The following is a 7,986-nucleotide window of genomic DNA, read 5'->3' on the forward strand; positions in this document are numbered from 1 at the left end:
AGAGCAATCACGTTCGGGATCACATGAGAGACGTCGATAATGTTCGGGTTAACGTGGATGACGTCACGGCCATACCAATTAGAAAAGTTATATCGTCGTTTACAAAAACAAAATCGAGTGTAAGAGTTTTCTATTCTTTGTCTACTTTGCGACTGAGACCAAAACGTGTGTTGGTCCCGGACATCTTTGTCAATTATATGTCGTAGGTACTAGAATTTTGTAAGAAAAATCACACTTATCTTCTTTGCCCATCAGTTTGTATTCGATTGAATAATTATTTGATAGGGATTGCTCGCTATAATGACGTCACCTAAATATGCGATGACGGTGGCCTTGTCACTCAGCATAGTATCCCTGACCTGCTGGAATATAGTAGGTGCTAACTTGACCCCAAACGTTAGTCTTCGTATCTATACAAACCCCAATGAATATTACTACAGAGGAGGTTAGCGTTTTTGTCGTTTACAGGAATTTGTAAATAAATATCGCTCAGGTCGATCTTAGAAAAAACTTACCGCCATTTAATTCTGAGAATACTTCCTCCGGGCTGGGTAATGGATAGTGGAAATTTTCTAACGACCCGTTGAGTCAAGTCGAGAATTCGGCGCGAACGCGTATTTTCCCGGGCGTTTTTTACGTAGACTGCCAGCGTAGCACACACTGTATCAATTTTAGACTGAATACCGATGTTTCCAATCTGTCGAGTTCCTGATTTGTCTTGTTTAGCGATGCAAAAGGACGTTAGGTTTTTAAAAAAAGGGGAGGGTTAAACTTAAAATCTGCGGCCATTTTTGTACATCTCCCATGACGAGGAATGCATACATGTGGGGATGTTCCTTACAGTTAGTTATTAGTGTCCGTAGGGCAGGCTTCTTTTTTTTTTTAAATGTAGAGATAGGTAAGTTCCACATGTTAAATTCATCCATCCACTTGGAGCCGAAAAGTAAAAAGTGAAAGAGTTATGTAATTCTTTTAGCGTAAAAAAAATCAAGTCAACTCTAAATAACAATTAACAGTACAGAAAAAAGTTATGTATATTTTTTCCAGTTGTGGGGGACAATAGAATAAAGTTGGGTTTTTTCGGGGGGGGGGGGTAAGTTATACCGAAAGAAAAACAGCGAATTTTTTTTTTTTTAAACTCAACCCAATCAGAAGATTAAGAATTTGTTTTTATTTTAATATTTAAATGTACTCTACATTTTATTTACAGCTTATCCGGGTTTTTTTTTTTCAGGAACTTGAGTTTTACCCGGGGGGGGGGGTTAATCAATTAACAGAGTTGTTATTTTTCCCCTTCGAATTAACTGCGAGAAGTAAAAAAAAATCTTCCTTGAATCCATATATTGCCAGTGTTATGGGAACGCTTGTTTATTAAATCCCTTAAGTCGCCAGTGTTATGGGACACTGATTTATTACTGATGGTAAGGCATTAGAGTTTCAGCATGCGTTCGTTTCTCCGAATGCTGCTGTCGCCAGTGTTATGGCTTGTATTAACCACAATGAAAACAGAACAACGGTGAAAGTTAAGACGTGTATTAATAAAAAACAACAAAACATTACAGAATGAAAAGTGTGTTACGTTCGATCGAGCACGTGAGGAAATAGCGATCTGTCATAAGCTATTGGCTCATGTTTTAATTTTTTGCCTTGCAGCAAATATGTCTCCATAGCCCAGGCATTAACGGCAAAGGAAAAAGTAAATCGTAAGCTAAAAAATTTGGTTTGGCGCACGATTCATTTTTTTGTTTGTTTTTGCTCTTTAATTTATTACTGTATATTGGGTCTAGTACAGGGTGACCCCGCCAAAAAAAACAAAAGCTAAATGGAGGCCATCTAGAACATATGCTGTAGAACGGAGAAAAAAAGGGCAAAGACCCTAGTGTTTTGATGTGATGTTTTGAATATAATAAACTAGTTATGACCAAAGTTTCATTTCATTCGGACAAAACACTAAGAAACGGGGCCTAATTTGGCCTGTTTTTTTTGGGTTTTTTTTTTTTTGATCACCATGTGTAATATAATAATAAATACGAAATCTGCATAAATGAAAATATCAGATTTAAGCGTATTTTACGACAAGATATTTCCGGGGCATTGGTCGGCGACTTGCTAGTATATATATATATATATATATATATATATATATATATATATATATATATATATATATATATAGTCAGAGAGATAGAAAATAAGGAAGAGGGATAAATCCCAACTGTCCGTTTAAATGTATGTATGTATGTATGTATGTATATTTGCCTAAAACCTTTAATAAAGGCGACGGATTTTCACGAGACTGGTATCGTTTTGACCCTTCGGACGACAAAAATCGAAAAGTTGGTTAAAAGCATTAATTTCTTCACCTTAAAGTGGTCACTTTTCTACAGGGAGGGGTCACTTTTTTCACCGATAATTTTTAAAGTCATCCCCATTTGATTGATCAGCTTTAATTTAAATCTTTGTCACTTCCAGTTTGGCGAAGGGCGCAACAGCAAAGATGTCATGTTTTTGTTTGTTTGTTTTTTCGTGTTCTTTTCCTCCTTTGCGGTACGAGTTCGACTCTGCCTGCCTACTACCACTTTTTTTGGCTCAACACACACCTCCAAACACCCGGGCAACGCCGGGCACTCGGGCTAGTTACAAATAAAATGAAAAAGTTAGAACGTAATATCTATATAATTTTAAAACACTGTGAACCTTCCAACTGCTTTTGATTGCATCTTGTCTATTAAAAACGTTGTTGTCATGAAAACCAGCTTGTACTATTATAAAATTCACACTCGTTTCTACAGTTCAACCAAGCAAATAAACTCATACAATTGCTTTACTTGTAAATATTGTTTCAATCAATGTTTTTTTTTCGGTTTCGATTCTAGCTGAAGACACTGAAACTAGATTTTTGTTTTACTTTTGAAATTTTTTTTTTTTTTTGCATGGGAATCACCGCTTATCAAGGTCCGGAAGCCACTCGTGGATAAGGGTTATTTTGTGTACAATAATCAATGGGATAATATCGTAGTAATAGTTGGTATTGGAGATTTGATAAAGTGTCTTACTTGAGGGGGCGATTAATCAGGAATTTGTTTATGTTTGACTTAAAGACATCCCAGTTGTAGTCAGGTCGGAAACAGGCAAACATAAGAGAGTTCCACCGGCGTGCACTTCTCATAAAGAAGCTTTGTTCATGGAATCTACTTTTTTATTTAGGCACAAATAAAGAGTGGGGGAAATTACTGAGAATGGTTTTAGCTAGACGGGTGTTTATCGTGAAGGATTGACGATGGGAGACCAGAGATTGGAGCTCAGATGAGCAGTTGCCATGAAAAGAACGATAAAACAAAGGCAGGCGTGCAACGTCTCTTCTGTGGGAGAGAGGTTACTGGGAAGTGAAGAGAGCATCCCCCACTAAGCCACGAAGTCTATTTTGTACTTTGTCAAAGCAGGATAAGCTGTTTTTCGAAGCTCCAGCCCAGATGGGGCAGCAGTAATCCATCTTTGGACGTACTTGGCTTTTATATAGATAGAGAATTGCATGAGTAGTGAGATATCTTCTGGAGCGGTAGAAGGATCCCACCATTTTCTCAGCGGCCCGGGCAACAGACTTGATATACGTGTTCCATTTCAGATCAGGAGTAAAGGTCAAACCCAGAAGCTTGTCAAAACATGAACCCCCCTCCAAGACGAGAGCCATCCATTTTAATTGATGCTAGATGAGGAACAGAGCGTTGATGATGTAAATGTAGGAGCTTTGTTTTAGATGCATTAAAGGTAACCAGCCATCTCTTCCCCCACTGTACCACGCGCTCAAGATCAGAGGAGAGGGAATCAGAGAGAGCTTTGTCATTTACAGCCTTTGATGTGTTGCCGTAGATGGTCGTGTCATCAGCATAAATGTCAACGAATGATTTAAGTATGTGTTTTGGGAGATCATTGATGTAGATCAGGAAGAGAGTTGGGCCCAGGATGGCCCGCTGGAGAACTCCAGCATTAATACTGTGAGACTCTGATTGCTGCCCATCAACCACTACTCTTATTAACGTATCAGAGAGAAATAATTTAATTATTGAGAAAACATTTCCAATTATAACGTAGCTGACTATATATTGGATACAAATAATTTGAACGTACTGACACTATGATTATAAATACGGATAGTTCGTAGTTATAGAATACTTAAACTTATCTTCCAAATCTGACCCTCAAGATCGCCATGGGTATGTAATATGTGCCTACATTAATGATGGCTTTCCATATGGTATGGACATCTCCAGAGAAGATCCTAAATTACCCTATATGTGTTTGCGGGTGGCACTTGCTCACAGTACTGCGTTTATATTTGCTCTCTATCGCATCCACGACGGCGCAGTTACTATCTTTAAAAGCATATCTGAGAAAATTGACCAGATTTTTCGGCTCATCCTTCGGCTAATATTCACGTCTGTGGAGACTTCAATGTTCACAATGTGGAATGGTTAACCCACTCAAATAAGACAGATAATGAGGGGAAATTCTGTCATGATTTTTCCATTGCTTATGCTATCACTCAAATTGTTCACGAACCCACCCGATAACCAGTATGCAAATCTCCCAGACCTTTTTCTCACAACTTGCCCTAAGCTATGTTCTTCATCCGTTCTGTCTCCACTGAGATCTTCCGACCACTCGGTTGTATCAGTTAAGATAAAAACGAAATGTAATTCTCCATCTTACGGTATATCGATTTACTATGGTTGACTGGTACATGTACTCCGTACATTTACATCAGATCTACCTCTGCGTTCCATGTTTAAAAATGATGTGTCCTCTAAACTATCAGACCTGACGGAACGGTTAATTATAGGTATAGACCGTTTCATTCCCTCGAAAAAATTCCAGCAAAAATCTAACAGCCAACCGTGGTTCTCTCCAGAATGTATTTCTACCATTACGCACAGAAATCACTTTTTCCATTGCTTCCAACGTAATAGACGTACTGAGACTAAAGCCGCTTTCAGGACTGCCAGCGACCACTGTAAAAGAGTACTCAAGAACGCAAGAGAGTTGTATGCTAAGTCAGTGAAGTCTAAAGTAGCTGAGTAGCGGCTTCATTCCCATCAGTTTTGGCAAATAGAGAACAGGATCCTAAACAGAAGCGACCCCTCTCTGGATCCCAGTGTAGGATGAAGGAATTGCTGTGTTTAGCTAATTTTTCGATATTTGTCGAACGAAGAGTCGTTTCAAAATTATTCCGATCTCGTGAAAATCCGTCGTATCTGCCTAAATCTTTAGGCATACATACATACATACATTTAAACAGACAGGAGAGATTTATATAAGAAACTAGCATGGTTGCCCGGCGTTGGCGAGGTGTTTGGAGGTATTATTGAGAAAAAAAAGAGTGGTGGTAGGCAGACAAGCTCAAACCCGTACTGCGAAGGAAAAGAACGTGAAAAAAATGTAACTGTTGGGCCCATCGCACAACCGGAAGTGGCGAAGGTTGAAATTAAGGCTAGTCAATCGAAAATGGTTGGAGGTTTTCGAAAATAGCGGCGAAAAAAGCAACTCCGTCCCAGTAGATAAGTGTCCAGTTGAGAGTTAAGTTATTTATGTTTTACTCGATTTTTAAATATATGTCATAAAGGGTCGAGCTTCAAAATGATACCAATCTTGTAAAAATCCGTCGTCTCTATCGAAAGCTTTAGGCATACATACATACATACATACATGCATACATACATACATGCATACATACATACATACATTCATACATTTAAACAGACAGGTGAGATTTATATTATAGATTACAGAAGATTAGAACAGCGAGCGAGCTGCCAAGTTTTGGGGAGTGAGTTATTTACATAGTCTGTAGTGTCGGGCTGCAGTGAAGAAACGATAGGTGTCCACTCTGTAAGATTTGAAACTGAAGGTGCCAATGTCTTTCTAATCTCTCGCAATATATACAAGGGGTGTATGAAAAGTTTTAAACACCGTGTAGAAGAAGCGTTGATGTATGGTTAAACTCATGATTTTTGTATGTACAGACGTTTGTATTCTTGTCAGTTTTTGAAATTCTATCGTGTTTCTTCTTATTTTTTCAGATTTTTGAATAAGCGCGAGTCAAGAATTTAGTGAAAAATGGAGGAAAAAAGAAAATCGTGCACTCATCAAGAACCTGCATTTGAAAGCCATGACTGCCTCAGAAATTCATGAAGACATGGTGAAAACATAAGCAGAGAGTGCTCTATCATATGCGATAGTGATACGTTGGATCAGAGAATTCAAGCGTGGCAGAGACAGCATTGAAGATGACCCAAGGTCAGGAAGACCCCCAACTACAACAACCAAGGATAACTTTGACCTTGCTTTGCAGATGGTCATGGAAGATCGTAGAATATCATGCCGTCAGATAGCAGACAGACTTGGGATACTATTGAGCGAGCAGACAAAATTTTGACCAAAGAACTGGGATTCTCTAAGGTTTCTGCAAAGTGGGTCCCTCGTCTTTTAACAGCTGAACAGAAACGCACCAGGTGCACTGTGTCCAAAACCTACGATTCCTGATTGTGGATTCGAACGTTGCAATTATATATATATATATATATATATATATATATATATATATATATATATATATATATATATGTGTGTGTGTGTGTGTGTGTGTGTGTGTGTGTGTGTGTATTGGACATCCATTTTTTACGCAAAACATTATCAGCAAAATTTTAAAATTTTTATTTTGTTATTTTTTTAAAAAAATTTTAATGTTTAAATCAAAAAAAAAAACAAGTAATATTTCAAAATTATAACAAGCACTTTCGAATCATTCGAGAATCATCTTCAGATTACAAAAGCGATAGTTAATTTTGTACTTCTGCATTTTACTGCCCGTTTTTTCCGTGAGTCTTGCTCGGCAACGTTCGGCGGAGGACGGAAACCACCGGATTACACCGAGTGAGCAAACACAGACGCGAACTAGCAGACTGTAAAAATTGGAAGAAGAAAGGAAAGGAAAGGGTTCTTAAAGAAAAAGAGGGCAGAGTATCAGTGCGCTTCTTTTAGCAACAAGTAGAGAAAACAACTAATAACGTCATCCGGTACGGCGTTAGACATCAAAACAGCAAACCAGTGAAGTTCCATGAATTCTAGTAAAATACTAATTTTCTGTCATGAGCAGAAGTGTTGTGTATGGAGGTCTAATATACTTTTTAGTGTTTGACTATAGAGTAGGCAAAAAAGAGAGAAAGACTGAGACGCTTGATATTGAGATGGACAGAGTGCTTGATTCAATCGTATGGTTTAGGAAGAACCGATTAAAAACAGAATAAACGGATTTATATGATTTTTTTTCATATCGTTTCGGTCGCTGTAGCCTTCAACATTGTTCAGGTGTATCATGTCGAACCCAGCAATCTTTCTGTCACACTCAAAATCTGTACGGAATTTCGAACAGAACTCTTTATTTACTCTACGGGATTAGCATGCTCTCTGTCCGTCAGCCGTGACTGGGTAGAAGTCTTAAGAAAGTCGCAATTGTATTTGGAGTGTCGTTCCGTACTAAGGATTGAACCTGTAACCTCTAACTTTACAACTAAATTTTACAATATACTCTATCCACTACGCAACAGATCCGAAAACTCCAAATAATATAAATAGCAAATCCTGATCTCTAAAATTAAGATATCTACGCTTCAATAAATGTTATCGGTGCAACTTTACTATCGTGTGTCGTCTGACCCAATCGTGTATTTTTAGCAAAGGCATTTCAGGGAAAAACATTATTATGTACTAACGTGTTATACCGAAATTAGCATAAATTGGAAAAATTACGAATAATGGTTTAGTAGAACATGTGTTAGAGCTGATTTCCAGAAAAAAAAAGCGAACAGAAGATTCGAAAAGAAGCAAAATAGACTTGTAAGATGGTGGCATTGGATTCTGCGCAAAGCAACTTAAATAATAGAATTTAGTTGTCTCTCCCTGATTTTGATTTTCTTTTACAGTAAAAAA

General features: G+C 37.9%; 1 long non-coding RNA gene across 2 annotated transcripts in view; it reads left to right on the forward strand.

The window, feature by feature from the left end:
- LOC145256103 (uncharacterized) overlaps nucleotides 1–6,558 on the forward strand; it is a 169,572-nt gene extending 163,014 nt beyond the window's left edge. For both annotated transcript variants that reach the window (XR_013863933.1, XR_013863934.1), the window contains exon 3: nucleotides 6,078–6,558. This is a non-coding gene — a long non-coding RNA (uncharacterized LOC145256103). The remainder of the gene's footprint in view (nucleotides 1–6,077) is intronic.
- Nucleotides 6,559–7,986: the final 1,428 nt, after the last annotated feature.

Source organism: Euprymna scolopes, chromosome 32 (genome assembly GCF_053919585.1).
Source record: "Euprymna scolopes isolate OS-2025 chromosome 32, ASM5391958v1, whole genome shotgun sequence".
NCBI lineage: Eukaryota > Metazoa > Mollusca > Cephalopoda > Sepiida > Sepiolidae > Euprymna > Euprymna scolopes.